Raw genomic sequence first — 20,923 nt, forward strand, 5'->3', positions numbered from 1 at the left:
CTTTCTTGACCAACCTTCCATGTTCTAAAGAAAATCGTTCTAGAGAGCCAGATGTTGTTCAAGTTATTGCCCAGCCCCAGTGTCCTGGGACAAAGCTGGTGATGGCCCTTCTGGGACCACTGCCACAGCATCAGCAGCGAAGGGAGTGGGGGAATTGCGGCCATGGGAGTGGAGGAAACACAGCCAAGGGAGCGGGGGAAAGACGGCCGAGGGAGCAGGGGCCTTGTCCGTCCTCAGTGGTGGATGTAAAATATTCCATGGCACGATTTTAAAAATGAATTTTCCTGTGCCCTCGCCAATAATGATGTTTCAATCATCACTAAAACAGATTAAATATTCGTTATATTGCTGCTTGTGGGATCTTACTGTGGGCAAATCAGATCCCTACGTTCCAACAACAACCACAAGTCAGAAGTACTCAATTGGCTGTATACATTTTGGAATGTCCTGAGGTCATGAAAGGTGCTATATAAATGCAAGATTTTCCTTCACTGGACAGCCATGTGGGAGTTTATGATGGTCTTAGTTTGCATTGCTTTTACCTCCTGTTATTTCTATCAAGACCCCCGTGCAGTTACAGTAACGCAGCCAACACATTCATTTTTGCCCAGAAATTCTGTTCTGCGATAAGGGAACGGGACTTTTTGAATAAAAGTGACTCTGATTTGCTTTGTCTGTAAACTTTGACACAGTTTGCCATAATGAGCCTATTGTCTTCAGCAGCTATTAGAAATCAATAGGGTTTTGTTAAATACTGGGACACTGTGACCCAATCAGTACTTTTAATCTTCGCTCTGTGCTACAAAACCACACTGTGTTCCCTTTGTCCTTGTTGGTGTAACTAATGATTGAAGCTGGGATGATTGATCTTGACACATTAGCAGCACTGCTTGATGTGGACTGTTTGGTCACGTAATAAATCTCTTCCTTTTACAAGGAGGTGCAGTTGGATCATTCCTTCTGATCAGAGGATGGGCCAAGATCGATGGGTCAGAAATAGCAGAAAACTGTCTGCAAAAGGCCAGAGTACACTGCTGCCATTCTCACACTCAGCTCTTCAGTTAATCCACTTTACAGTAAAGTAAGCAGAAAGATCGGCTCATTACTAAGACCAGAACAAACATCTGTTGTAAAGAAAATGCATTTTAAAAGATTATGAAAACTTCAGTTTGAAGTACAATTCTATTGTGCAATGTTGGACCGTAGCAGTGAGCCGGGAAGTTGATTCCAAATCTAAACAGAACTAATTCCTATCTAATCTGCTTAGATCTTTCCTAAGAGAGCCTTGTTCAGACCGGTTCAAAATTCCAGACATGACTATTGCCTTTTCGCCAGTAATTACAAAGGACTACACTTTTTGCTGGTAGTTAATGTTAAAGGAAAAGTAGACATGAGTCAGCAGAGGTGAGTCAATCAGTTTAGCAAAGAATTGAGTGATTTGAGAAGTGTGGATGCCACACAAACATTCTTATAGTCATTACCACATCTCAATATCCCACACCATGAATCATAGAATCACTACACAGTGTAGAGGGAGGCCATTCGGCCCATTGAGCCTGCACTGACAACAATCCCACCCAAGCCCTATCCCCATAACTCCACACATTTACCCTGCTAGCTCCCCTGACACCAAGGGGCAATTTAGCATGGCCAATCAATGTAACCCGCACACCTTTGGAGTGTGGCAGGAAACCAGAGCACCCGGAGGAAACCCACGCAGACACGGGGAGAATGTGCAAACTCCACACAGACAGTGACCCAAGCCAGGAATCGAACCCAGGTCCCTGGCGCTGAGAGGCAGCAGTGCTAACCACTGTGCCACCGTGAAGACCAACAGCAGGAAGAATTGTGCACAGCCGCCAAATTTATTGGTGTGCTTAAATACAAAAAACCCACTTTTAAACAATGACTTCAGGACCAGTCACACAGCAATGTGATTTATCAGAGAATAGTTTTAATTTACCCCAAATAGAATTACAAATGCAGATCTCATCCATTTTTTTCTGCCTTAACTATAGTCCATCATAAAGTCTTTTGAATAACAGGATTTCTATTGAAAGGAAGTTAAAATGGCTGCGAATAAAGACCTCTTCCTGATTCAAACCCAATGTCACTTAAGCAAATAAAGCAACCTCCAAAAACCATTACTGGGACAGCCGTGGGCTCTGAATAATTTGCTTGTTCCGATTCTATTTCATCTATACAACTAGAGCCCTGGGGTTTCACAAGTACAATCGTTTGAAAGGAACAGGAGGTGTTGATAAAACCGAATCATAGAATAGAATCCCTACATTGCAGAAGGAGGTCATTCGGCCCATCGACTCTGCACCGACAACAATCCCAACTAACCCCGTAACCCCACATATTTATCCCGCTAATCCCTCTAACCTACGCATCCCGGGACATTAAAGGGCAACTTAGCATGGCCAATGCACCTAACCCGCACATCTTTGGACTGTTAAAGCGTGTGGAATCTTTGGCTTTATAAGTAAGTGACATAGAGCAAAAAAAAAGTTATGCGAACATTTAAGTAACTGGGCCTCAGCTGGAAACTTGTGTCCAGTTCTGGGCACCACTCATTAGGAAGCATGTCGGGGTCTTCGACAGATGAAGAGGAGGTTTACCAGAATGAAGGACTTCAGTTAAGCAAGGAGACCAGAGGATTAGGGCTTGTTCTCCTTGGAGGAGAGAAAACTAAGGGGAGATTTAATCGAGGTGTTCAAAATTTTGAGGATATCATGAGTAAATAAGGAGAAAACGTTTCCACTCGTGCTTGGGTCAGTAACCGGTGGACACAGATTAATGATCATTTTTATTACACCAGACGGGAGCAGAGAAGAAGTTTCCTTTTATAACGCGATGAATTCACTGCCTGAAAGGGTGACAGTAGTTGATCTGTTGGTAACTTTCAAAGGGGAATTGGATGTATATATTTTTTACAAAGGACACAGGGAAGTGGGACTACTTGGGTAGCACATTCCAAGAACTGGCACAGATACGATGGGGCTGTGCTTCAAGATTCCATGATTAGAAAACCGTTGAATTATACATGGGACATCAGAGTAGCGGGGTCATTTGATACCCGAGGGAGTGGTCATCCCTGCCCCTTTGTGAGTCGTCCCAGGCTTAGGTAAGAGTCCCATGCCCAGTACTGCAAGCCATAATCAATGGCAGAACCAGCAAAAGAGCTAGAACCTCGGCTAGACAACAGCTGCTAATAGGTAGAGGATCCTTTGGGAAGAGAAATCCTGTTTCTTTTAAGCACATATGAGGAAACAACTTTGCAGATTCTTCTCCTTAATCATTTTGCTCATTGTTCATTGATGTTGAAAATGGGAGGCTCTTACAAGCATTTGAAGAGGAACAAGATCAGAAGGCATAGAGACATGAACAGAGGAGCTGCCCTTGGGCAGATCACCACCACAGTATCATCACTATACAGTGACATTATTGGAAGAAAATTGTTAATGGTGGGTTAATTAGAACAGCTGAAATATCCAGGTTTTGATAAATGGAACATGGCACGCTGAATATTCAGCACATAGCCTGCATGTTAAGATTATCAACATGACTGAAATGGAGGGTTACCTGAGCCTCACACGATTGATAGCCACTTTTCAGGCAAAGTTTGTAGATTGAAACAATCATTGGCAAAACCTCTTAGCGGCACCACAATGATAAACAAGGTTTTAAATGCCAAGATTGACAGCCTACTGACAGCTCTCTGCCACCTAGGTATTTTGTCAATGCTCCAATCCCAAAGCAGACCTTATGTCTTGCCGCCTTGTAGAATAATGGCCAGGCGACACTCTGGGTAGCACAGTTACAACCACTTAGATACAATCAACAACTCAATGGAGATGTTACCTTTAACTTTCCTCTCCAAGTGAATAGTAACTATTGCACACTCACCAACACAAAACCTACTTTTACAGTCGAAAACAACCAAACATCCCAAGGTGCTTCACAGGCCTGTTATCATCAAAATCTGACACTACTCCACATATGCAAGTATTAGGACAGGTGACAAAATTCTTAGTGTAAAAGTTGAGGTGGGATTTTACAGCCTTACTCACCCCAAAACTGTAAAATTCCACCTGAGGTTAACAGACCTTTCCCTGGTGGTGGGCGAGGCAGGGTACAGCGGGTTCTGATAGGACTCGGGACTATTGCCCCTGGAAACAGTGCAGTGGCAGCTAAAGGGACTGTCAGATGTGGAGGCAGGCTCTTTGAAAGACCCACCCTGGTGTTCCAGCACTTCATCCCAGTCATCCCAAAATAGAACCAAAAAGAGCCCTCGCACACACAGACCCCACCTCCCACACTCCCCAAGCCTACTAATATCAACTCATGCCAGCTCAAGCACCCTCACCCATCCCTCATGGCTTCTCATACCATCCATGCCAAACTGACCACCTCAAGATCCTTTATAACCTCTATGCCAACCTATTCACTTTACCCTCCCCATTGTGCTTTGTAGCTACAAAGGACAATGGGGCGGGTAAAGTGGATAGATTGGCATAACGGTTATAAATGCTTAGCGCTAACTCATGCCAACCATGGATAGGTTGGCATAGTGGTTATAAATGCTTAGTGCCAACTCATGCCAACCATGACACCCCACCCACTACCCTCCATGTGAACTCACTCAGCATCCACCATGGCAGACTGCATGAGCCATCGCAAGATGAAATAAAGTTCTTAATGTCTATAGAAGACTTCACCATTTTAAAAAAAACTCAGAAAAAAACATTGAATACATTTAAATTTCTTCCAGTACTTAAGTCCTTATAAAAGCAAACATTTCTTGAAGGATGCAATCCCTTATGAAAACAACCATTTGTATTTATAGCCCCACATCAAAGACTTTACAACTACTTGGAGCGGTCAACCAAACTGTGAATTTACAGCCCTCACACCCCCCACCCCCCTCAGCATGATAGTGATAGGTTGTGGTATCATTCATGCAGGATTAATCCTATAAAATGATAATCCTCAAGTTTATGTCAACAGACAAATAAAGAAATAGCAAGCACTGATATTTTCAACTTTTTTTTCAAAATTTTAAAGAGCTTGGGGACTTAAATGACTTTACAATTGAACAGTTCCACTGTGTTTACCCACTTTTTATGCACATTCATGTCTGCATTTAACAATCCCAAAGGACACTCCACTCCACCTCCCCCTCTCACAAAGGGGCACTCGACTTCTCCAGAAGGGTACCCAACCTCTCCACATAACTAATACAGCTTTGGACCTTTTGCTCAATGATCTAAAAGCCCACAAGTCATGTTTTGGACATTCCACTAATATTAATTGCATCTGTTTGAAAGCAACTGCACTCACGCATGTGCAGCTGCCTCCCAATCTGCCCCAATCTCCCAGCACGCCCCCAGGAAAAATGGCGAGTGCCCAGGTTCGGAACCGGAACTTCCAGAATTGGGGGCTCTGTCACCATTTTGCTTTGATGAGAATACTTTTGGATCTTAGTTTCCCCTCATCAGCACAAATACAGCTCAGTGAGGCATGCTCAGTTTAACTTCAGAAAAGGAATGAAAATAAATTGTCTAAAAAGGTACAAGCCAAAGCATGTAGATGCTGTCGGTAGAAATTTATGGTTCAAACAGGGACTTGTTCTGCGCCAGCCTCATTCCTCAAGAACAAATTAAAACATTGATACTGAGCAGGCTTCAATATCTAGTTGAGTCGCAGGTTTGTCCGCTCACTGGGGCATGGCCTTCTACATGGGCAAATTATCAGGTAGACCAAGTATCACCTCCACCTAGTGAAACTTTATATGGGAGTTTTAAATTGTTACCGGTTTGAAATGATATGGTGGGGTTCTCCGCATGTTTCCCGCCGGCAGGAGGTGGCACCTTGTTTGCTAGCGGCAGGATTCTCTGGTCCCGCCGCTGTCAATGGAAATTCCCACCACACACCGGCGGGAAACCCACGGGCAGGTTGTGCTGCCAGCGGGACCGGAGAATCCGGCCGGCGTGAACAGCCAGTGAATTCTGGCCACAATCTCCAGTGTAAAACTATAAAAGTTACTCTCGGGCCCAATATTTCTGGTCAATGTTATTTTAATGTCAATGCTAACAGGTTTCATTAGATTGCCACCGGCATGAAGGAATATATTGTGAAATATGATTTTTGGCTCCAACTGGGTCTTACAGATCACATGACAAGGAATATCTTCAGGAGATCTTAGACCATTCAGAACGCTATGCTCAAACAATCATGCATTCAAATCAGATACAAGGAAATTTTGCCGACAGGTACAAATGAACAAATGACAGAATCAGAACAAAGCATTTCAATCTCTGAACATTCGCCCAATGCCACCAGTATTCCTTCCACGGCTTCCTTCCTGGATGGTTGGTTTCGCCCATCTGAGATGTGGCAAACCCATCAGGAAGGAAGGCAATCAGCATTATTTCTAGTGGACCTGTAAAAGACGTTAAGGAATACACTGGACCCCAAGGGGAGGAAACTCCCTGCTTCCGAAGATTGACTGATCTTGAATGTACAAGCTGTACAAATCCAAAAATAATTACCTCTGGTATCTGCCCAGCACAGTCCTTAACATCAGCCCCGCCCAGTATTTATATCGGCAGTTCCAAATTGGCTGAAGTAAAAGTTCTTCGCAAACAGCATTTCTGGTCAAAATATTCTTCACTTTGCTTTGGGGTTATCATCAAGGGCAGGAAAAGCATTTCCTCCAGAACCAATGCTACATCCACAGAACTACAAGTCCTATTTTTAACATAAAATCCCTACAACGCAGAAGGAGGCCATTCAGCCCATCGAGTCTGCACCGGCCACAATCCCACTGCAGGCCCTATCCCTGTAACCCCACATATTTACCCTGCTGATCTTCCTGACACTAAGGGGCAATTTAGCATGACCAATCCACCTAACCCGCACACCTTTGGACTGTGGGGGGGGGGGGGGAAAATCGGAGCACCCGGAGGAAACCCGCGCAAACACGGGGTGAATGTGCAAACTCCACTCAGACAGTGACCCAAGCTGGGAATCGAACCCGGGTCCCTGGCACTGTGAGGCAGCAGTGCTAACCACTGTGCCACCAAGCTGCCCTGCATCTCGAGATGTTTTCACTCTGCAATTTTTTTAAAAATTTAAAGTTTGAAGATAGAAGTCAAATGACCGTAAACCTATATAACAGACTGGTGTAAATAGTCGGAATGGCCTTTTTTCCTTCATACCTTCTTCAGATCATACATTTGCAGACAAAGTAACATTTGTTTCTTCAACACTGACAAATATGCACCAACAAAGACCGGCTGAGGCTGATATTGGTGACTGTGTTAGGAAGATATGAAAGGGAATTATTTTTGGACTGTACATCTTAAGATGACAGCTTTAGGAAGTAGCGTATTTCCTCCTCTTTGGGTCTTGTGTACAAAACAAATATATATTTATGCAATGAAGAAAGGGCATACTGGCTCGAAACATTAACTCTATTTTCTCCCTCCGCAGATGCTTCCAGAGCTGCTGAGTTTATCCAGCATTTTCTGTTTTTATGTCAGATGTCCAGCATCTGCGGTATTTTGCTTTTAATACATATTTGCATTTCAGTTAATTAGTAGAGGCTTCTGGGCTTAATGCAGCGACATACTAAACTGCCTATGGACACAATTCAGGGTCTTTGTTGCCTATATTTGCACTAAGATGTTTGCAAAAGGAGAAATTGAGCGCTCCCTGCACAAACAGCTGATTGGAAAGCAAATTCCTTTCCAACTTTAACTCGGAAAGTTTTGCTACTGGAGCAAAGGTAACAACTGGGTAATGCTGCATGATTATTCCAGGCTACGACTTGATTAAAACAAAATGCTATGCAGTAAACCAACAAGTCTCATCATGATTGGAAACGGGGCTTGACCTCCCACAGCTCCGGTGATTTTAAGTAGCTTAGCCTTACAGAGCTGGAGAGTTCTGGGTACGACCCACGCAATGTGCTGAATTTTGTGATCTTAAACTAGGAGAACGAGATCTCAGCATTCCTCGATTTAAGTGAAGAAACATTGCCGCGGGTTTCCAGTCCTGGCTGGTGGATGGGAGTATGCGAGGGACAAGTGAAGGCACAGTTAGACGAGGACAATATTAGCCTCCACTGTGATGCCCCCCTGGGTCAAATATCCAACCTGCACTCGCCATCACATTTTGGAAAGACATTCACCATCAAATCATCTTGAGAAGTGAAAGGAGGAAGACAGCAGAAAAATAGGTCACAGAAAAATTTTGAAGAAGAAAATTGGTCCCTCACAATAATTTATCTCACTAAATAGATCTCAGCACTGTACTTGAAATGGCACGGTGGCACAGTGGTTAGCCCTGCTGCCTCACAGCGCCGGGGTCCCTGGTTCAATTCCCGGTTTGGGTCACCGTCTGTGCAGAGTCTGTAAGTTCTCCGTGTCTGCGTGGGTTTCCTCCGGGTGCTCCGGTTTCCGCCCACAGTCCGAAAGACATGCTGATTAGATGCATTGACCATGCTAAATTTTCCCTCAGTGTACCCAAACAGGCACCAAAGTGTGGCGACTAGGGAATTTTCACAGTAACTTCATTGCAGTGTTAATGTAAGCCTACTTGTGACACTAATAAACAAACATTAAACTTTATTAGAAAGTACACATTTTAACACTGTGAACAGTGAGTTTGACGTTATGCCACTTACAGCAAATGAGATTCAGCATCTAGACTATTAGCCAATGAAACAACATCAGTCATGGCCGATTCCCAAGTCACAGATCATTTTTTTGACATTTTAGGACTGGAATTCAACAGTCTCAGAGATCAGTTCAAAGGGCTGCCCCCATTGATTAAATTGCTGAATGCATCAACTACCCAGGGGACAGGGTTGATCCTGTTAGTTGGGCTCAGTTGAGGCAGCAGCGGAGAACTACAATAGACCCCAGTGTTCCCAGGTTAAACATCCTTTGCACACGGCTGCTGATGTGGAGGTGCTGGACGAGGGCACAGTCAGATTCAGCTGTGGGGCACTGAACTATCATCAGGCCTGACAACACCGTCAACTAAAGTGTAGGCCTCTAACGTGGTCAGGACCCACAGTATCGTACCCCAACATGATTCACCAAGGTTCGGGAGAGAGGTAAAAGTTTACTTCTTTATCGATCAAAAACCAGAGAGCTACATTTGAAAGAGCTGTAGCTAAAGTAATGGTTGGTTTGAAATTTGACCTGTGTAATCGAATGAATTCCAGTCATAACAGAACAAGACAAAGTCCAAATTTTCAACGGTATTAAATGATACAAACTGAAGGCCCATTTCTGATTATCTACCATGGTCAATAAAGTTAAATCTCATCGCCACAGTTCGAAATGAAGCTTCACCCACAGGCAGTGCACATCAGGGCTAAGGGCACAGAGGGTTGCAGACCCAGTTGGAGTTTCCATTTAAATGGGTGAAAAATCCTGCAACACCCAGTGATCCCTAAATCCAATCTCTTCATGTACACTCCCACCAGGCAAAGCTCCAGAATTGAACAACAAATTTGCAAAATGTCCCCTTACATGCTGCAAAGTAACGAGATATGGATTTTGAGCTAGAATCTAGCCAGTCAGGGTGTGGCTAGCACTGCTGCCTCACAGTATTAGGCACCCGGGTTTGATTCTGACCTTGGATGATTGTTTGTGTGGAGCTGGCACGTTCTCCCCGTCTCTGCGTGGGATTCCTCCAGGTGCTCTGGTTTCCTCCCATACTCCAAAGATGTGTAGGTTGGGTGGATTGGCCATGGGAAATGCGCGGGGTTACGGTGATAGGGCAGGACAGGGTGGGGTGGGCCTGGGTAAGATGCTCTTTTGGAGAGTCGATGCAGAACCGATGGGTCGAATGGTCTCCTTCTGCACTGTCGGGATTCTATGGATTTTCCACATGCCTTTTCTACCAACTGCTATAGACTAATAATAGAAAACAGCTAGAGCAGTCAGGGAATCTACCCAACCCATTGCAGCAATGATCCGAGGCACAGCACAAGGGTGGGAGGGATAAATTCAAAAAAGGTGCGAGATGGGAATATATTTTAAAAGGAAAGAAGCAATACCTAAATAATGCAATGCCACATGCTGTAGCTCGCAATGCTGTGCGGATGGTATTGCATGCCATGTAAAACTGGCTACTGTTAACAGACGGAGAGGAGGGAAAAAAACACAACTATCTGGTGTTGCTTAAAGGAATATTCTGGCAGCATGAGGGCATCACCATTGGAGTCATCCTTTTGTATTTTAATGAAGGTTTTATCATATGCCAAAGACTGTACAGACAGAGCTTAATGAATTTATTCCTGCTGAAATGAAGGCCTACATCTCTAACTGCTTCTTCAAATGCGCCTCATGTATGAGATGGTGCTCAAATGTTTACATATATTGTATATAAAAGTACCTCATTGGCACTTTGGGCCTCCTGAGATTGTGAAAGCTGTAATATCAATGCAAGTCTCTCGTTTCTTTGTTTTATTTATCCTTCGGATGTGTGCGCTGTCAACAAGGCCAGTATTTGTTGCCCATACCTAATTGCCCTTGAAATGAGTGGCTTGCTAGGCCGTTGCAGAGGGCAGTTAAGAATCAACCACTCTGGAGTCACTTGTAGACCAGACCAGGTAAGGACAGCAGATTTCCTTCCCTAAATGGGCATTAGTGAACCAGATGGGTTTTTAATGACAATTAATCTTAGAAATCTTAGAAACCATACAGCGCAGAAAGAGGCCATTCGGCCCATCGAGTCTGCACCGACCACAATCCCACCTAGGCCCTATCCCCATAACCTTACATATTTACCCACTAATCCCTTTAACCTATGCATCCCAGGACACTAAGGGCAATTTTCTTTTAGCATGGCCAATCAACCTAACCTGCACATCTTTGGACTAATGATAGTTCCATGGTCACCATTCCCGAGGCTACCCTTATATTCCAAATTTTAATGAACTGAATTCAAATTCCACCAGCTGCCATGGTGGGAGTTGAACCCTCGTCTCCCAAAGCATTATGATAAAAGCAAATTACCGCGGATGCTGGAACCTGAAATAAAAACAGAAAATGCCGGAAAAGCTTAGCAGGTCTGACAGCATCTGTGGAGAGAGAATAGAGCCAATGTTTCGAATCTGGATGACCCTACACCAGAGCTGAAGACAAGGAAAGTAGGATGATATTTTATACTGTTAGGGTGGGGGGGATTGACAAAGATGGAGACAAAATGACAAAGGGAATGCAAGTGATGGTGTATCATGGCTAAGGGTGCTGATAGTGGCCATTAAAGAATCAGAATGTGATCCAAACCATTAAGCTGGGCCTCTGGATTAATAGTCCAGAGATTACCACTATCTCCCCTATTGCTTTTCATACGTTAATGAAAAAACTATTACGGCTAAAAAACACCTTAGGTCATGCAGCCATTCAAGGCCATAGAACCACAGAGAAGCTAAGTGTAACACTGGCTACAAATAGTTTATGACTTCAGCCAATGTCCTTCCTTCCTTCTCCAGGAGTAGTTCCAGGGATGAGGCACTTCAGTTATGAAGACAGATTGAGACTGTTTTCCTTGGAGAAGGGAAGGCTAAGGGAAAATTTGATGGCGGTATCCGCGGTCATGAGGGGTCTGGACAGAGTGGATAGGGAGAAACTGTTCCCACTTGTGAAAGGATCGAGAGTGAGAGAGCACCGATTTAAAGCAATTGGCAAAAAGAAGCAAAAGAAGTGACGGAGGAAAAATGTTTTCACTCAGTGTGGTCTGGAATGCACTGTCTGAAAGTGTGGTGGAGGTAGGTTCAATCAAATCAAAAGAGAATTAAACTGGTATCTGAAAAGGAAGGTTGTGCAGGGCTATGTGGAGAAGGCGAGAGAATGGCACTAAGAGATTTGATCATTTGGGAAAGCCAATTCAGAAATAATGGGCTGAATGGCCTCCTTCTGCACTGTAGCAATTCTATGATTCTCTCCTGTCAAGCCCTTGTTGAACAGGTTTCCACACAATGCCCTCGGTACTCAATAATAGTGACCATGTACACATCTAGGCAGCTGGTGATGGTCAACTACCAGACCAGGGGAGAGAGTGAATACATCATAGCCAAAGACTCACAACATTTGGCTGTTTCACCATTACATATTGTCCAGCACAGAGAGAGAGAGAGAAACTGATTATCAGAACCTACGACCTCTGGAGACGGAGTTGTTTTATTCACCCCTCACACTGCTCCCCATGCAGTAAATGTTGATGTTTTACAATTTATTGGCATTGTGACTCTGACATCCAACGGCTTGAAGATAAGCAGCCAGGGGGAAGCTTTTATTTTAAATGGGGTGAGCCCAAGCGGATGTGAGCCACATTCTCCAAACTTGTAAAAGACAATATTTTATACGTTCCCTCTTGGAGCCAGAGCACCAGTAGATGCCACTGCCACTGACTACAGTGCACAAAAGAGCATTTTAGCCACTGTTAGACTTGTTGAAAGTTGTGATAGAAAATAGCAATTTTTAAAAAATTGCTTGGGCTGCCAATTTCTGGAAGAAAATGCTTGTATTGTAACCAATTTACTGATTGCTCAATTCATTTGACTTCAGCTTGCTGCTAAAAACTAATAAATTATAACATTGTCTGTAAGAAGTCTCACAACACCAGGTTAAAGTCCAACAGGTTTATTTGGAATCACAAGCTTTCGGAGCGCCGCTTCTTCATCAGATGAAGGCTCCCCTGAAGAAGGAACAGCGCTGCGAAAGGACGTGGTTCCAAACAAACCTGTTGGACTTTAACCTGGTGTTGTGAGACTTCTTACTGTGCCCACCCCAGTCCAATACCGGCATCTCCACCTCATGGCTAACATTGTCTGTGACAGACTTAAAAATATCCAAATACAGTGTGCGTGTGTGTGGGGGAGAAAAAGTATTGTGGCACTTAAACAGTCAAAACGTCCGTGAGCAAAACGCTACACCTAATATCTAGTCAATAAAGAAACCTTAGGCTTTTGGTAACATCTTTTGTCATCCTGGTCAGTTGTCTTAGCAACTAAATAGCACTTTAATTTGTTGCTCTGCAGGAAGATGTTGTAAATGGGATCAGTGGGACCTTTGCTGACTGCAGGCAGCATCTGTGCAGCACCACTAAACCGGACTGTCCACAAGCAGTTTCTGTGGCCTGCTAGAGGGATCACAATAGCCTTTGTGCGCGGGGAGGTATTTCTCAATGCAGGTGGCTCTTTTCACATTTAACATCCAAATAACGGACGCGTTTCTTTTCCCACGCAATTCAGGATGTTTCCGTAAAGAGTGGAAAGCTCTCGGTGGCATTCAAATCTGTAAAGGTTTCGGCTATAGCCCTAATAGTCCTTGTTGATTAAGGTCTAGTACGAAGGATCGGTCAAATCAATTGGGCAAAGAACAGGGTGGAGTCTTCAATTCAAAGCAAGTTGAATACAAACTTGAAACAGCTGGGCCTAAATTTTCTGTCCAATTAGCAACACCGGCATAGACATAATCCATCGACCATTCTGACTCTTTGATGGCACTGACACAAGATTCGTTCACACTGCGTCAGAACCAGTAAAGTGTGCTGTATGTGTGTAGACCTGTGGTAGACAAAGGAGTGAACCACTGCCTTTTCGTCACTGCCACAGTTACTGGAAATGTAATAGAATATGGAACTTAATTAATAGTACAGCCAATTGTCAGCACCAAGGAGGAAAAAAAAGTAGGTCTCGTTCAATTAAATGTTTTGTAATCAAATTGCTGTTAGTTCTGGAGCCAAGTTGTGTGTTCATTCGGCTTCTGCAAAAATTGCCTCGTTTGCAACTGAGCTAAAGCGCAACTGCAGTGTTAGAAATAATTTGGCACTGAAATAGTTAAACACCCCTGAGCAAAACACTTCATTTGCACCTAGTGTCTAGTCAATAAAGAACCCCCAGGCTTTTGGCTACAGCTTTTGTCGAGTGTGAACAAATTTGCCAGGGCACAAAGCACAATTTAGTTGGTTCTTGAAGCATAGGAGGTCCAGAGTAGGAAAGTTTTACATAGAATTACGCAGAACATACAGCTCAGAAACAGGCCATTTGGCCCAACTAGCCAATGCTGGTGTTTACATAAAACTCCTCCCACTCCAGTTCTCTCACCCTTTTGGTATTCCCTTCACTCTCGTGTGTTCATTCAAGCTCCTTTCGAAAGCATCCAAGATATTTGCATCGGCCACTTCCTGTGGTGGAGAATTCCACATTCTAACCACTCAACGTAATGAAATTCTTCCTTGGGATTTATACTCCCTGGTTTCGGATTCGCCCACGACTGGAAGCACTCTGCACATTTACCCTGTTAACCCTCTATCATCGCCTCTTAGTCCACTCTTTTCTGAAGAAAAAAGCCCTAAGCTGTTCAATATTTCCAATAGCCGCAATCTCAGTTCTGGCACCATCCTTTTCTCCTGCTTTCTCGACTACGTCTACATCCTTTTAAAGGATAGGGACCAGAACACTGCACAGTGCAGCCCGACCCCAGTTCCCATGCTCATTTCACATAACTTCACTAGCTTTGAACTCTATAAGCCAAGAAATAAATCCCAGTGCTTTGCAAATATTTTTAAATCGCTTAGCTGATATCAGATGGTGCTTTTAATGATTTGTTCAGCTGTATCCCAATGCCCCATTCAGTTTCTTATTGTCTAAGATTATGGGGATGTTTCTGTTTTTCCTACTAAAGGGCATCATGTCACATTTATTTATGTTAAAGTTCATTTACTACTTCATCTTATTAAGTAATAACATGACATAATTGCAATAGTGACCACACATGCAGTAACCCGACAGGCCTCAGTGACAGGAATGAAGGCCTAATTAAAAGATACTGCTGAGGTCAATGCTCTGAATTCTCCTCTCATTCCATCCAAACCATAAGTACGTTACCCTGCACATCCCTTCATCCTCAATATGTAGAAATCTAAACTCACTGTACTGCCTCCTGCTCACATTTTATTTTTTCTCCCCATTTCTCGCTGTGTGAACTCCTTGCCGTCTACAATCTATAACCTTCCACAACCAAAACGAACATCAGTTAATTTCCATTCTCTGGCAAGTCTCTGTTTGATCCTTTCAATCACACTGGTGTCTGCACTATGGACTATGACCTTTCACCTTGGATTCTCAACAAAAAAAAAATTAAGACACTGGAACATCCTAGTAAAGGATAGTAGTACCTTTAAGTCAATTCATGTTTATAGCGTGTCATTGGCAGTACTCCCACTACTCATGGCACATGATAAAACAAAGCAGGCAACCTCTGCGCTTCCAAATAAGTCCTGAGGCCTAATGTATTGTGGATGTTGACAGCAGAGTCTGAGAGGTAGGAAACAAGCCCCTTTGTATTGACCCTGCAACAGGAGCTGACGAACCCAGTTGAACTCAAACAGGGAGCCTGGCACTTTGGAAGTCATGGATGTCTAACAGAGCTTACCAGTACAAAAATGCCTCACTACATCAGATGACTTACCCTTATAGAGTCATATAATTAAAGTGCAGAAGAGGCTCTTTGGCCCATCAAGTCTGCACTGACACATTAGAAACATCTAAACTCCAGAAGACCCATCATCTATGAGAGTGCCTGACTGCATTGCCAGACAGGGAATACATGTTTCTGAAATAGTTAAAGGTGGATTTTTAAAAATAAGGTTCAACAATATCATTCAGTAATACAGAATTAATACATTGAACAGATGATCTACCCATTGCGATGCACAAAGGGGTTTTCAATACCTCTTCTCTTGCAACAATAGCCCATCGAGAGTCATTGCAAAAATAAATAAACCCAAGACATTTATCAACCTCTTCAGCCTAATTGTGTGCCAACCTATACGGTCACATCCAGATTAAGTTCCAGGGGTACCGAGTTTCAACTCCTGTTACATAATAAAACTTCATTCATCAAGAAAAATGCCTCAATGTTAAACCCTTCAGGGTCTGCATATTCTGCTTCCTGTTCCCTGAAGAGTGAATATCCCTGAAGGTGTTGATGAGTCAGAGTTCGACAGGTTCTATTTCATCCAACGGCACATCCTGTAATTATCATTTATTCAATGACCATTAAATTTAATGTAACCCTGTTTTATAGTACGGTTTAATTACTGCTTCATAAAAGCAGAAATGATGATAAAACCTCTCTCGCAGCTTTCAATATGTTGCCATTAATCACTGAGCAATCCATCATGACCACGATGATGGTGGTAGAAAATGCAAATATATAATTGTAAAAGGAAGAATATGTGCTGTGAAGAGCCTTGGACCCGTTGGACCAGCCTGACTGTGGGAGAGAGGGAACTGCTGTTCTCCACTTCCAACTCTGCTGGAGTATCTGGGGATAGGACAGCAGATGCCATGTGACAATTAGGCACATCTCGGACACATGTTAAAGGCCATTGGATTGAAGACCCTGCTCAGCCTCCCCCCTGTCCTCCCCTGCAGTAGGCCAAATATTAGGTCCTTCCTGATGCTTGGGTTTCTGAATGGTAATTCCAGCCAGGCAAAGGACCCTTCAGGTCCTTCTTTATCCCCATGATCCCAGGAATGAAGGGTTTGTCATACAAGGAGCGGTTGAGGAGTCTGGGTCCATACTCGGAGTTCAGAAGGAAGAGGGGGATGCTAATTGAAACTTACCAGAATACGGAGAAGCCTAGATAAAGTGGACGTGGAGAGGATGTTTCCACGAGTGGGAGAGACTAGAACTCGAGGGCACAACCTCAGAGTGAAGGGTCGCTCCTTTAAAACTAAGATGAAGAGGAATTTCTTCAGCCAGAGGGTGGTGAATATGCGGAACTCATTGCCACAGAGAGCTGTGGAGGCCAGGTCATTGAGTGTCTTTAAGACAGAAATAGATAGGTTCTTGATCAATAAGGGGGATCAAAGGTTACGGGGAGAAGGCGGGAGCTGAGAATCATATCAGCCATGATTGAATGACGGAGCAGACTCGATGGGCCGAATGCTCTAATTCTGCTCCTATATCTTATGGTCTTTTCCCAGGCGAGGTCTGGAGGTGAAAACATCGCGACAACCCCAAGCTCCATCGGACCTGCAGCTCCTCTTATACTCAAAATGCTCAAAGCAATTTAGTCAGCAGTGCTCTGTTTGTTAAAAACAGTTGTAATTTAATGGCTCTAACCTTTGTAAAAGCTCCCTGACAGGATCTCCTAAAATGACATAACATCCATAAAGTAACTTCTGCAGCCAAGGTGCAAACTGTACTTTGCACTGTCTCCAATATTATAATTTAGATGGGCCTATCATTTTCACTTGTGTACAATAAGCTTTTACACTCAGTGCTTGGAGGCGTGCAAAGCACATTCTGGTTACAATGGTCCTGGCAGTGAGCTAGAATTTCTGAGAACTGTGGGAGTTAAGGGGCTGTGGTTATATTCATAGAATCCCTACAGTGCAGAAGGAGGCCAGTCGGCCCATCTAGTCCACACCCGACCACAATCCCACTTAGGCCCCATTCCATAACCGCACATATTTATCCTGCTAATCTCCTGACACTAGGGTCAATTTATCATGGCCAGCCTAACCCGCACATCTTTGGACTGTGGGAGGAAACCGGAGAACCCGGAGGAAACCCACGCAGACACGGGGAGAACATGCAAACTCCACGCAGACAGGTGACCCAAGGCCGGAATAGAACCCGGGCCACTAGCTCTGTGAGGCAGCAGTGCTAACCACTGTGCCGCCCCTATTTTGCCCACATACTGCTCTTAAATGAGGGAAGTTGAGCTCTTGTGCATTTTACGAAATAACATTGATGTAGCTCTGCTCACTGGCTTTTCCTTCACAGCTCAATGTCTGAAGCTCATCACCATTTTAATTCTCCAAATTAAACCATTTCGGAACCAGAACTCCATGCTTGAAGCCCTCTAGTCAGGCATCGACCTTTATCCTAGTACTGGCTCTCATCAAAGTCATAAGTCACAGACTGTGACAAAGGTAAACTTTTCCTCCTCATCCTTCTCTACCCATCTGTAGCCTTTGGCACAGTTGACCGCACCATCCTCCTCCAAAACCTCCCCCCGGTCATCCAGATGGGTGGGACTGCTCTTACCTGGTTCCATTTTTATCTATCTAATTATACCCAGAGAATCACTTGCAATGCTTCTCTTTCTGTTCCCACACCATTAGCTCTGGTGTGTGTCCCCACAGAATCAATCCTCGGTCCCTCCTACTTCTGATCCACATGCTGTCCCTCAGCAACATCGTCCGAATGCACAGCGCCAGTTTTCACATGTATGCTGATAGCACCCAGCTCTACCTCACCACCAGCTCTTTTGCCCTCCTCCACAGTTGCTAGGTCAGACTGTTCGTCCAATATCCTGCATCGGATGAGCAGAAATTTCCTCCTGTTAAATATTAGGAAGAGGGAAGCCATTGTCTTTGGTCTCCATCGCAAACGGTTTCCTAGCCAGTGATTCCACCCTTCTCCCTGGCAACTGAGACCGAGTAAGAAGACTCACAACACCAGGTTAAAGTCCAACAGGTTTATTTGGTAGCACAAGCCACAAGCTTTCAGAGCGCTGCTCCTTCATCAGGTGAGTTCATAAGGAGCATTCATAAGGAGCAGCGCTCTGAAAGCTTGTGGCTTGTGCTACCAAATAAACCTGTTGGGCTTTAACCTGGTGTTGAGATGTCTTACTGTACTTACTCCAGTCCAACACCGGCATCTCCACATCACAGCTGAGAATGAACCAGACTATTTAGAACCTCCTTATTATATCTGCCTCTGAGCCAAGTCCCAAATACACATTTACACAGTCGCTAAAAGCACCAGACTAAAAACATTTGGCACGTCCGCTACGACTCTCACCAACTTTTACAGATGCGCCATAGAAAGCATTATTTCTGGTTTTATCACAGCTTGGTCTGGGCTCCTGCTCTGCCCAAGGCCACAAGAAACTACAAAGGGTCGTGAATGAAGCCCAGTCCATCACGCAAACCAGCCTCCCATCTATTGACTCTGTCTACACTTTCCACTGCCTCAGAAAAGCAGCCAACATAATTAAGGACCTCACGCATCCCAGACATTCTCTCTTCCACCTTCTTCCGTCAGGAAAAATATACAAAAGTCTGAGGTCAAGACTCAAGAACCGCTTCTTCCCTGCTGCCATCAGACTTTTGAATGGACCTACCTCGCACTCAGTTGATCTTTCTCTACACCCTACATCATGATTTTAACACTACATTCTGCACTCTCTCCTTTCCTTCCCTATAAACAGTATGCATTGTCTGTATCACATGCAAGAAACAATACTTTTCACTGTTTACTAATACATGTGATAATAATAAATCAAATCAATTTGTAACAGTATCCAACTCTGTCCCTATCTCAGTTAATCTGCTGCTGAAAACTCATCCACATCTTTGTTACCTCTGGGCTTTACTTTTCTCCAAGGAATTGAGAAGGGGCCCCTCGGCAAGCCCGAGTCCAAGGCTGGTTTTAAAAGCAAAATTAATTCTAGACTAACTGCAGTAATACAGCTGCTTTTTCTGAGCGAGTCTTTGCACGGGCATGCTAAATGTTGACAAAAGTGGAGAATTATATTGCGAAACAAGCTAAACCATACACAGGACTTTGTACCATGCCGTGACAGATAAATCTAGAGGGCATACAGGTGGAGTATAAGGTCACATCTAACACATCCAATATGTTTCTGGTGCCAGCAGAGTCTACAACATGTACTGTGTGGCGGGACTGGGATGACATCATTTTCTATTCTTGGACAAAGGTGCTTATCGAAGCAATTGCCTGATGGAACACAAAAGGAGGCAATAAGTAGGGCCGTGCAGCTCATTCCTGCTGTCTGTACCTGTCACCATGGCATCAGCAGCAGCAAGCTAATTAAGTCGCACGATCAGATGTTGCTGCGTCTTCAGAAGCGACACTGAAAACAACTCAGTGGCATGGACTGCTTTGTCGTCTAAAAGAAAGCAAATTAAATCAGCAGGACAAACACACAACAGAATATCCCGCAGTCTCAGTAAAGCTGAAAGGGAGCTTGACTGGAATGAACCAAGGTCTTTCCTGACCAACATTGGGAGAGGAGGAAAAAAAGTAGTAATCGTTTCAACCTCGAAGGATGAATATAGGGCCAACTTCTCCCAGTTTGAGACTAGGTACAGTGGCGGGTGGCTCCAGTGGCACCTTTCTTGGCAGGCCAGGATGGCAGGGTCTTGTGCCAGATTCTCCACTTGGAACCTCATTAATTATGCAGAGGCGAGTTCCCCTCCAAGTCAACTTGGTGGGACAGCAGCTGATTGGTCTGCCCGCCAGTGGGTTCAAAGGTCCCAGCGCCATAATGGAACAGCAGTGCAGCACATTCATATCACTCCCTCCAGCCCACCTGTCTTCACCAGACCGTGCAGAGTGTTAGCAACCCAGAGGGGAAAAGCTAGCAGCCCCAAGAAGATGCCTGTCCTGTGATTTAACCTCCTTCCCTGAGCCAATCACCTGTTGGGTGCCCATGCCCCACTGGGACCTCGACCCACCGCTTCGTGCACCCCCTTCCGGTATCCCTTTGACCCCCTTGTTTGTGAGCTTCTCATGCAGCCTTGTCGGGGTCCAGCTTCCCCTCCCCCCTCTGTCTTTCATTGTTTGTCTTCCACATCCACCTCCTTGCCCCACTTCCTGTCCTCATGAGCACCCTCCCCTCCCCCCGGTCTTTATCAGGCTACTTCCATGGATATGACTGCAGGAAATTACAGTAAATAACCAGAGCTTGAAGTGAGATGTTGAAAGATGAGTCTGTAGAGAATGTTTTTTTGAAAACCACTTTTCATGTCATTTTTTAAAAAAACTGACAGGCGCTGGATCTTGGCCAAAGGTATTAAATATTTAAGTTCATGATCTTTTGTAAGACTGAAAGAATGTACGGTGCG

General features: G+C 44.3%; 1 protein-coding gene across 4 annotated transcripts in view; it reads right to left on the bottom strand.

Annotated features, from left to right (window-relative positions):
- Nucleotides 1–20,923, bottom strand: part of bcar1 (BCAR1 scaffold protein, Cas family member) — a 254,120-nt gene that overhangs the window by 34,403 nt on the left and 198,794 nt on the right. The window lies entirely within an intron of this gene.

Source organism: Mustelus asterias, chromosome 4 (assembly GCF_964213995.1).
Source record: "Mustelus asterias chromosome 4, sMusAst1.hap1.1, whole genome shotgun sequence".
Taxonomy (NCBI): domain Eukaryota; kingdom Metazoa; phylum Chordata; class Chondrichthyes; order Carcharhiniformes; family Triakidae; genus Mustelus; species Mustelus asterias.